Genomic DNA, 12,239 nt, shown 5'->3' with positions numbered 1-12,239 from the left:
ACACAATGGCATAATGGAAAATGCATATCCAATGGTTATCTCTGTATTAGTATTATCCACATTTAAAACAACTAGGTAGAGCAGAGAGGACAGAGCATGTGGCTTTGTAACACACCTTGGTAGAGCAGTGGTTATCTCTATTAGTATTATCTCTATATTAGTATTACCAACATTAAAACACCTAGGGAGAGCAGTGGTTATCTCTATATTAGTATTACCAACATTAAAACACCTAGGTAGGGCAGTGGTTATCTCTATTAGTATTATCTCTATATTAGTATTACCAACATTAAAACACCTAGGTAGGGCAGTGGTTATCTCTATTAGTATTATCTATATATTAGTATTACCATCATTAAAACACCTAGGTAGGGCAGTGGTTCTCTTGGTATTAATATTATCTCTGTATTAGTATTACCAACATTAAAACACCTAGGTAGAGCAGTGGTTATCTCTATTAGTATTATCTCTATATTAGTATTACCATCATTAAAACACCTAGGTAGGGCAGTGGTTATCTCTATTAGTATTATCTCTATATTAGTATTACCAACATTAAAACACCTAGGTAGGGCAGTGGTTATCTCTATTAGTATTATCTCTATATTAGTATTACCAACATTAAAACACCTAGGTAGGGCAGTGGTTATCTCTATTAGTATTATCTATATATTAGTATTACCAACATTAAAACACCTAGGTAGAGCAGAGAGGACAGAGCATGTGGCATTGCAGCACACAGGTGTTTCATCTCCACACTGGGATGATTTTAACAGTGCAACGCCACACAGGCCTCATGCCTCTCAGGTAGGAGGGTACCAGAAGAAAAATAATAAAAAACACAAAACTAATGAAGGAGCACACAGGGCCACAGCACTTCAGGAGCACACAGTCACCAACAATATGTCCCTGGCGTCAATACTTTCAACTGGCTCAGCTCGCTGTTACAGTACAGCACCACCAAATTCCATTTATTAAGTAACCATCTGTCTTATGGGACCATAATGTAACATATCACACTATTTTGAGAGTCTCGGATTTATATTAACCTTACAGTAGGTGGCAGCAGACAGGTTATATTTGTGTAAATGTCAGTATACCAGAGAAGAAGATGACGCTGTTGCATTGTCGAGGTGGGGAACAGGAAGTTCCGGGTCGAAACGACAGAACTGTGCTGTTGTGTCCGTTTCAAATGTATCATTGTAGGTATGTAATAGCATGTTTAAACTTTCTAATGTCGAAAGAATATATAACATGCTTGGCAACAAATCCGTTTCACGCCTGGTAATGGTTTTAATTGTATGTGTTATTTTGGAGTCTAACCGAGTGAGTGAAGAACGTGATTAAAAACGATTTTACAAGTCACATAGACTGGGTTTGTCTGAGTGTATGTACATAATTTCGTCAACGTCATTTCATAAAGATTCCATTTATTTAAGTTTGTTTTTACATGTTCTTGGTTTTGTGTAAAATGTTTATGAGCTGGTAAATAGCCTTGTCCGAACCATCCTGTTCTCGCGAGGTTACATACACTGTTTCGTCAATGTAAGCTCGCGAGATCAGAATGATTCAGAAAAGGCAAGTCAAATGGCGGCTTCAACGGTTTCGGTCGTCTTTCTAGGAGTTTTCTCGTGGTGAAAATCAAAATAGAGGGAAGCTAACTGAAGTTATCCTTCACCATTTGGAGAGAGAGGCCAACTGCATGGAATGGCGTCGATTAATGCGAATGAATGGGAGCACGTGTCAAACTCATTCCATGGAGGACCAAGTGTCTGCGTGTTTTCGCTCCACACCTGTACTTGATGAATGAATTAAGGTCACTATTTAGAAAGGAACTCCCCTCATCTGATTGTCTTGGTTTTAACTGAAAGGAACACCTGATGAGAATTGGCCCTCAATAGAATGAGTTTGACACCCCTGAAACGATGGAAATTGAGAGTTTGAGAAGCAACAGCTGTGCTGGAATGCGATCAATGTGGGGGACAGTTCTGATGATATTGAGTGGGAGGATGAGGGCCTAGTATGTGCATGTTCTGTAGTGGGAAGAACAGAGATATTGATACTGGAAGCAGGGGTGCATGTAGTATAGTAACTAGAGGCCCAAGGTAGGGAGCTAGAGTAATAATGTGTTAGTGGAAAGTTGGGATGTTGTTTGACGAGACCACAGGGCCTCATTCACACCCTGATTAACCAAGGCCATAAAAAGAGGTGAAGTTAAACTGGGATGCAGCTGTGTAAACGAGAACTTGTTCTGAACTAGCCTACCTGGTTAAATAAAGGTGAAATAAAACATTGAAAATGGTAGATTGTTAATATCTTGTGCAAGTCGGGTTCAGCAAGGGAAGATTCTTCAATTGGAAAATCATAATGGGACGAAGCTCAGAAGCCATGACCCTGGAGCTGATGCTACATTGAAGGGAGTAATAATCTCTGAGGTCCCAATATCTATGTCCATGGATGATATTGTTAAAGAACATGTGAAGGGAGACAGAGCGGTTGAAGCCTAAAGGTTGATCAGTAGGAAAGAGGGTTAAAGAAGTCACAAAGTGCTGTACAGAAACGCAGCCTAAAACAACAAACAGCAAGCAATGCAGGTGTTGAAGCACAGTGGCTAGGAAAAACTCCCTAGAAAGGCCAGAACCAAGGAAGAAACCTAGAGAGGATCCAGGCTTTGAGGGGTGGCCAGTCCTCTTCTGGCTGTGCTGGATGGAGATATTCATAGATGACCAAGAGGGAAAATAATAATAATCACATTGGTTGTCGAGGATGCAACAGGTCAGCACCTCAGGAGTAAATGTCAGTTGGCTTTTCATTGCCGATCATTGAGAGTTTCTCTACCGCTCCTGCTGTCTCTAGAGAGTTGGAAACAGCAGGTCTGGGACAGGTAGCACGTCCGGTGAACAGGTCAGGGTTCCATAGCAGAACAGTAGAAACTGGAGCAGCAACAGTGAATCATCAGTGTTTTTAAATGCCAAAGAATGGGAAATGTAGCTGTTGACTGAAAAGATTTGCCAAGTGTGGTGGGGAACATGATTACAGTAAATGTTGGAGCAATGTGACAGTTAAGTGTTGCAATTGTGTGGAGGACACAGAGCAGCATTTGGTGGATGCCGGGTGCAGAGAGATGCTCAGAGATATGGAATCTGTCATGATGTATCGTATGCAGAGGCTGTAAGACAGACTGGTTGAACTACAGTGCAGACTGATGGAGCTTCCATGGCTGGTCCTGTAGTAAGACGACCTACTGTCAGACTGATGGCGCTTCCATGGTTGGTCCCGTAGTAAGAGGACCTTCTGTCTGACTGATGGAGCTTCCATGGTTGGTCCCGTAGTAAGAGGACCTACTGTCAGACTGATGGAGCTTCCATGGCTGGTCCTGTAGTAAGAGGACCTTCTGTCAGACTGATGGAGCTTCCATGGTTGGTCCCGTAGTAAGAGGATCTACTGTCAGACTGATTGAGCTTCCATGGCTGGTCCCGTAGTAAGAGGACCTACCGTTAGAACTGGTCTTTCTACTAGTCCTGACATGGTTTCGAGGCCTGTTCAGAAATATTGTGCCCATAAATGTGCTGTGACAAAGAATGCTTTAATTGTGAATAAAATGTACTTCATAGCATTCATTGGTAAGCTTATCAACAACTTGGATTGTGTAAAGCAGAAATACCAGGTTTAAAGTTATCGTGTAAACTGCAGCAGAGTTGTTGGGGGTAACAGATGTTACTGTCGGTATGGTTTTTGATAAGCTGGATAACCTGGGGGTGGATTGTCTCAGCATGATATAAACCCCAATGTTTGCAAACACAGAAAGGGATCTATTGATATAGTTTATTGGGGGGTGTGGGAGGGTTTTTGGGGAAGGGGAGGGTGTGGTAGGAGTTAATAGGGATTTCTTGTTTTATTTTCTTAGTACAGAATTAGACAGACATGGACCTTAAAGGTTTGTTTGTGGACCTCCATGATACCATAGGAGGTCTGCATCAACGGACTTCAGTGCAGGTAGTGCCTCATCAGAGAGAGAACATTTCAGTTGCTCTACAGTTCTGAAGCTGAATGTAATGATTATCAGTTCTTTACATGTGTACTAATATTCAGACACATTCAGTTGTTTCTATATTTATCTATCATTCAGGGTTTTCACACGGGGCTTCAAGTAAATTAATATTAGTGCCTGAAAAAGTCCTTGAACTTGACTTGCCACTGTACGACCCCTGATAATTCTTAATATGGTGTGAATGGGAAATACATTTGTTTTCTGTGAGTGAAATAATACAGTGAAGACAAGGTTATTCATAAAATAGTACATAGTGCTGCCTGAAACATACTGTGATCTTGTACTAAATGCTTTTTGAGTCATTTATGCATTTATGTGAATTTAGGAAATCTACAATAGATTAAGTGTACTTATGTTGTGCAATTTAACATTTAACATTCCATCGACTGAAATGAGATAATTGAACATGAAAAAATAGAAAATATATTTACAGAATAAAGTGCCAGAACTGTCAAGAAAATAACTTTTGTGTCCGTTTGTCTTTATTACTACAGACCGACTCAGATTAAGTCTGAGGCCGGTAACATCAACAGTGAGGACAAACCCAGCCTGTCACTCTCCTTCCACACTGAGTAGAAACCTACAGTCACTGGGTCCTGATTGTGACAGTGGAGCCCAGTTTGCACTGCAGGATCCAGAGATGGCATTAGTGAAGCTGGAAGACTGCAGTCAAACACTGGAGCTGAATGCCAACATTAAAGATGAAGAAGAGGAGGAGAAGATTAGGACAACTGTTAGTCATGGTAAGAGCTGGTTCTATCTATAAGTTATCTTCATATATTAGACCTCCATAGGTTATGACCAGTCTATTGTCAGGTTGAATTCTGTAATTCTGACATCACACATTCCTGAATAACTCAAAACTTCACAGCGAAGCAAAACATTTAAAAACTTGTCACGCCTGCCTTTGCCCACACATTGTCTCAAGAATGCTAAAAAAATGTTTAATACCCTCAGTCACCAAGTTAGGCATACAGGAAACACTGCACCTGGCAACCTTGGTTAGCGTGCACTGAGCCCGGCCCGCCACAGGTGTTGTTGGTGCGCGATGAGGATATCCCTACCAGCCAAACCCTCCCTAACCCGGACGACACTATGCCAATTGTGCGTCGCCGGTCGCGGCCGGTTACGACAGAGCCTGGGCGTGAACCCAGAGTCTCTGGTGGCCCTTAACCACTGCGCCACCCGGGAGGCCCTCAAAAGGGTTTTCTAATGATGAATTAGCCTTTTAAAATGATCAACTTGGATTGGCTAACACAACGTGCCATTGGATCACAGGAGTGATGGTTGCTGATAATGGGCCTCTGTACGCCTATGTAGATATTCCATAAAATATCTGCCGTTTCCAGCTACAATAGTCATTTACAACAATAACAATGTCGATACTGTATTTCTGATCAATTTGATGTTATTTTAATGGACAATCAATGTGCTTTTCTTTCAAAACAAGGACATTTCTAAGGGACCCCAAACGTTTGAACATTAGTGGATATTTAATATTTTGTATATATCAAGTTGTAGAAACATCTCAAGGATGATCATTGGAAACAGGATGCATCTGAACTCAATTTTTAGTCTCTTGTTTATAATTTTTTTTATTTTTATACATTTTCAAAAATGCCTAAACCTGTTTTCACTTTGTCATTATGGGGTATTGTGTGTCGATTGCTGAGGATATTTTTGTATTTAATTATAGAATTAGGCTGTAATATAGCAATGTGGAAAAAGTCAAGGGGTCTGAATACTTTCCGAGGGCACTGTCAGACCCCTTCCCATTTCTCCCATTTTGGTATGTTACAGCCTTCTTCTAAAATTGATTCCATGTTTTTCCTCGTCAATCTACACACAATATCCCATAATGACATCACAATACCCCATAATGACATCACAATACCCCATAATGACAAAGCCAAAACAGGTTTTTAGAAATTCTTGCAAATGTAATTTTTTTAAATAATAATTGCTTATTTATATAAGTTTTCAGACCTTTTGCTATGAGATGATCATTGAGATGTTTCTACAACTTGATTTGAGTCCACCTGTGGTAAATTCAATTGATTGGACATGATTTGGACATGCACACACCTGTCTATGTCAGGTCCCACATTTGACACTGCATGTCAGAGTTAAAACCAAGTCATGAGGTGGAAGGATTTGTCCGTCGAGCTCCGTGACAGGATTGTGTCAGCACAGATCTGGAGACAGGTACCAAAACATTTCTGCAGCATTTAAGGTCCCCAAGAACACAGAGGCCTCCATTATTCTTCAGTGGAAGAAGTTTGGAACCACCAAGACTCTTCCTAGAGCTGGCCACCCGGCCAAACTGAGCAAATGGGGGAGAGGGGCCTTGGTCAGGGAGGTGGCTAAGAACCCGATGGTTCTTCTCTGTCAGAGCTCCAGAGTTCCTCTATGGAGATGAGAGAATCTTCCAGAAGGACAACCATCTCTGCTGAACTCCGCTAATCATGCCTTTATGGTAGAGTGCCCAGACAGAAGCCACTCCTCCGTAAAAGGCACATGACAGTCCGCTTGGAATTTGCCAAATGGCACCTAAATGACTCTGACCATGAGAAACAAGATTCTCTTGTCTGATGAAACCAAGATTGAACTCTTTGGCCTGAATGCCAAGCGTCATGTCTGGAGCAAACCTGGCACCATCCCTACGGTGAAGCATGGTGGTGGCAGCAGCATGCTGTGGGGATGTTTTTCAGCGGCAGGGACTGGGTGATTAGTCAGGATCAAGGGACAGATGAACGTATCAAAGTATAGCGAGATCCTTTATGAAAACCAACTTGAGAGCAATCGGGACCTCAGTCTGGGGTGAAGATTCACCTTCCAACAGGACAAGCACACAGCCAAGACAAGCACACAGCCAAGACAACGTGGGAGTGGCTGAATGTCATTGAGTGGCCCAGCCAGAGCCCGGACTTGAACCCGATCAAACATCTCTGGAGAGACCTGAAAATAGCTTTGCAGAGACGATCCCCATCCAACCTGACAGAGCTTGAGAGCTTCTGCAGAGAAGAATGGGAGAAACTCCCCAAATACAAGTGTTCCAAGCTTGTAGCTTCATACCCAACAAGACTCAAGGCTGTAATCGCTGCCAGAGGTGCCTCAACTAACTATTGTATAAAGGGTCTGAATACTTACGTAAATGAAATATTTCAGTTATTTCTAAAAACCTGTTTTTGCCCTTGTCATTATGGGGTATTGCGATGTCATTTTGGGGTATTGTGATGTCATTTTGGGGTATTGTGATGTCATTTTGGGGTATTGCGATGTCATTATGGGGTATTGTGATGTCATTATGGGGTATTGCGATGTCATTTTGGGGTATTGTGATGTCATTATGGGGTATTGTGATGTCATTATGGGGGTATTGTGATGTCATTATGGGGGTATTGTGATGTCATTATGGGGTATTGTGATGTCATTATGGGGTATTGCGATGTCATTTTGGGGTATTGCGATGTCATTTTGGGGTATTGCGATGTCATTTTGGGGTATTGTGATGTCATTTTGGGGTATTGCGATGTCATTATGGGGTATTGTTTGTAGATTGATGTGAAGGGGAAAAAAACGATTTCATCAATTTTAGAATAAGGCTGCCCCCACACCACTAAACTTCCGGTGCCGACAGAGATGGCCGCCTCGCTTCGCGTTCCTAGGAAACTATGCAGTTTTTTGTTTTTTTACGTGTTATTTCTTACATTAGTACCCCAGGTCATCTTAGGTTTCAAAATTTTTTGGAATTGTTAGTTAGATTACTTGTTGGTTATTACTGCATTGTCGGAACTAGAAGCACAAGCATTTCGCTACACTCGCATTAACATCTGCTAACCATGTGTATGTGACAAATAAGATTTGATTTGATTTGATTTAATGTAACAAGACGTGGAAAAAAAATCAAGGGGTCTATTTACTTTTTGAATGCAGTGTTGATGTTATTTCATGCTACTGAGACTTGTATGGATGACACCAGTATTGCCAGCATTTGTTTTATTCACTGGTCTATCTGGAGTGATCAGAGAGGAGACTAAAGAAGTGAAGTAGACAAACTGCCAGTGTTTTAAAGTTCTCTGAAATTAGTCTGTGTAGTTACTAACCCTTGTGATGTTGAGTGGAGGATGATATCGCTCATCATTTTCACCACTTTTGCCTCTTATTAGTTTTTGACACCTACCCAGTTTTAGAATAGTTTGATTCCCCTTCCCATACAGTCTACTGAAATTAATACATACACTACCGTTGAAAAGTTTAGGGTCACTTAGAAATGTCCTTGTTTTTGAAAGAAAATTGTTTTTTTTTGTCCATTAAAATCACATCAAATTGACCATTAATACAGTGTAGACGTTGTTAATGTTGTAAATGACTTGTAGCTGGAAACGGATTATTTTTTTAAATGGAGTATCTACATAGGTGTACAGAGGCCCATTATCAGCAACCATCACTCCTGTGATCCAATGGCATGTTGTGTTAGCTAATCAAAGTTGATCATTTTAAAGGGCTAATTGATCATTACAAAACCCTTTTGCAATTATGTTAGCACAGCTGAAAACTGTGGTGCTGATAAAAGAAGCAATAAAACGGTCCTTAGACTAGTTGAGTATCTGGGTCATTTGTCGGTTCGATTACAGGCTCAAAATGGCCAGAAACAACGACCTTTCTTCTGAAATGAAGGCTATTCCATGTGAGAAATTTCCAAGAAACTGAAGATCTCGTGCAGTTCTGTGTACTACTCCCTTCACAGAACAGTGCAAACTGGCTCTAACCAGAATAGAAAGAGGAGTGGGAGGCCCCGGTGCACAACTGGGCAAGAGGACAAGTACATTAGTGTGTCTAGTTTGAGAAACAGACTCACAAGTCCTCAACTGGCAGCTTCATTAAATAGTACCCGCAAAACACCAATCTCAATGTCAACAGTGAAGAGGCGACTCCGGGATGCTGGCCTTCTAGACACTATTCTGGTTAGAGACTGTTTGCATTGTTCTGTGAAGAGAGTAGTACACAGCGTTGTACGAGATCTTCAGCCGTTTCCAGCTACAATAGTCGTTTACAACATTAACAATGTCTACACAGTATTTCTGATCACTTTGACATTATTTGAATGGACAAAAATGTGCTATTCTTTCAAAAACATGGACATTTGTAACTTTAGAATTTATTCATTTATTTCATCACTAATGGTAGTGTATTTAAATAAAAAAAAATTAACCTTTATTTAACTTTCTTAGCATACTGGTTATTGTCCAGAATTTCCGATGACTGACGTGCCCAAAGTAAACTGCCCAGAAGCTAGGATATGCATATACTTGATAGCATTGGATAGAAAACACTCTGAAGTTTCTAAAACTGTAAAAATAATGTCTGTGGGTATAACAGAACTGATATGACAGGCGAAAACCTTGAGTAAAATCCCTCCGTAATTTTTATTTATTGAGGTCAAAGATTTTTTCAATTCTTGCCTATGGGATATTCAAATTGATAGGACCCAGATTGCAGTTCCTTTGGCTTCCACTAGATGTCAACAGTCTTTAGAAAGGGTTTCATGCTTGTTTTTTGAAAAATGAGTAATTGTAGTTTTTCCAAGATGTCCCCCATTAGAAAAGTAGTCATGTTGCACGCATCAACGAGAGTGCGCTCTTCGTTATTTATCTTTGCTATTGAACACACTATTCTCCGTCTTAAATATTATTGTTTATTTACATATTAGAATACCTGAGGATTAATTGGAAACTTCGTTTTACTTTTTTGGACGATCTTTACTGGTAACCTTAAGGATTCGTTTGTGTGCATGTTGAACGAGTGACCTACTGAATCAAGCGCGCCATCTAAACTGATATTTTGGGATATAATGAAGGATATTATCGAAGAAAACGACCATTCATTGTGTAGCTGGGACCCTTGGGATTGCAATCAGAGGAAGATCTTCAAAGGTAAGTGATTTATTTAATTGCTGTCTGTGATTTTGTGACGCCTGTGCTGGTTGAAAAAGTATTTTGACGTGGGGAGCTGTCCTCAGATAATCGCATGGTATGCTTTCTCCGTAAAGCCTTTTTCAAATCTGACAACGCAGTTGGATTAACAAGAAGCTTTTAAATGATGTAAGACACTTCTATTTTCATGAATGTTTAATATTCCGATTTTTGTATTTTGAATTTCGCGCTCTGCAATTTTACCGGATGTTGTCGTCGGTGTCCTGCTAGCGTTTGGACATAGGCAAGTCAGTTAAGAACAAATTCTTATTTTCAATGACGGCCTAGGAACATTGGGTTAACTGCCTTGTTCAGGGGCAGAACGATAGATTTTTACCTTGTCAGCTCGGAGATTCGATCTTGCAACCTTTCGGTTGCTCTAACCACTAGGCTACCTGTCACCCGGTATGGCCAGAAGAGTGGTCTGGTCACCACTCTGCCTGGTTCCTCTCGGTTTCTTCCTAGGTTCCTGCTTTCTAGGGAGTTTTTTTGTGGCCACTGTTCTTCTACATCTGCATTGCTTGCTCTTTGGGGATTTTAGGCTGGGTTTCTGTTAACCTCTCTGGGACCGTTTGGTACGCGAGCGTCCCACCTTTCAACTGCCAGTGAAACTGCAGGGCGCCAAATTCAAAACAACAGAAATCCCATAATTAATATTCCTCAAACATACAAGTATTTTACACTATTTTAAAGATACAATTGTCGTTAATCCAACCAGTGTCCGATTTCAAAAACTATTTTCGGCGAAAGCAGAACATATCGTTATGTTAGGTCAGAGCCAAGTCACAGAAAGCATTCAGCCATTTTCCAACCAAAGAGTGGAGTCACAAAAAGCAGAAATATCGATAAAATTAATCACTTACCTTTGATGATCTTCATCAGATGACACTCCTAGGACATCATGTTACACAATACATGTATGTTTTGTTCGGTAAAGTTCATATTTATATCCAAAAATCTAAGTTTACATAGGAGCGTTACGTTCAGTAGTTCCACAACATCCGGTGATTTTTGCAGAAAGCCACATCAATTACAGAAATGCTCATAATAAATGTTGATGAAAATACAAGAATTATGCACGGAATTATAGATACACTTCTCCTTAATGCAACCGCTGTGTCCGATTTAAAAAAAACTTGACCAAAAAAGCATAATCTGAGTACGGCGCTCAGACAACAAAATCAAGCCCAACAAATGTCCGCCATGTTGGAGTCGAGAGATGTCAGAATAACATGATAAATATTCACTTACCTTTGATGATCTTCATCAGAATGCACTCCCAGGAATCCCAGGTCCACAGTAAGTGCTTGTACTGTTCGATAATGTACATAATTTATTTCAAAACAGCTCCTTTTGTTGGTGCGTTCAGTACACAATCTAAACTCACCAAGCGCGTTACTAGTTTCAGACGAAAAGTCAAAAAAAGTTCCGTTACAGTCCATAGCAACATGTCAAACGATGTTTAGAATCAATCTTTAGGGCGTTTTTAACATTAATGAAGATTTATGTTCCAACCGGACAATTCCTTTGTCTGTACAAATGAAGTGGAACGTAGCTAGCTACCTTTCACGTGAGCGCGCCAGACTGAGGCTGTGGCACTCTGCCAGACCACTCACTCATAGAGCCCTTATGAGCCCCTCCTTTAGAGTAGAATCCTCTAAACAGGTTTTAAATACTGTTGACATCTAGTGGAAGCCTTGGGAAGTGAAAAATAACTAACATCACACGGTATCTTCAATGAGTTGAGTTGAATAACTACAAACCTCAGATTTCCCAATTCTCCTCAGGATTTTACCTGCCATATAAGTTCTGTTATACTCACAGACATCATTCAAACAGTTTTAGAAACGTCAGAGTGTTTTCTATCAAAATGTCCTATATATGCATATTCTAGATTTTTCGGATGAGTAGCAGGCAGCTTAATTTGGGCACGTTTTTCATACAAGCTACCCAATACTGCCCCCTACCCCAAAGAAGTTAACTTCACTAGGGTAGGGGGCAGCATTTGGAATTTTGGATGAAAAGCGTGCCCAAATTAAACTGCCTGCTACTCGGGCCCATAAGCTAGGATATTCATATAATTAGACGATTTGGATAGAAAACACTGTTAAAATAATGTTAAAATAATGTCTGAGTATAACAGAACTGATATGGCAGGCGAAAACCCGAGGAAAATCCAACCAGGAAGTACTATTATTTTGAAAGGCTGTTTT

This window comes from Oncorhynchus clarkii, chromosome 18 (assembly GCF_045791955.1).
Source record: "Oncorhynchus clarkii lewisi isolate Uvic-CL-2024 chromosome 18, UVic_Ocla_1.0, whole genome shotgun sequence".
Classification (NCBI taxonomy): Eukaryota; Metazoa; Chordata; class Actinopteri; order Salmoniformes; family Salmonidae; genus Oncorhynchus; species Oncorhynchus clarkii.
The sequence above is the reverse complement of the archived record's forward strand: the minus strand, read 5'-3'. Positions refer to the sequence as shown.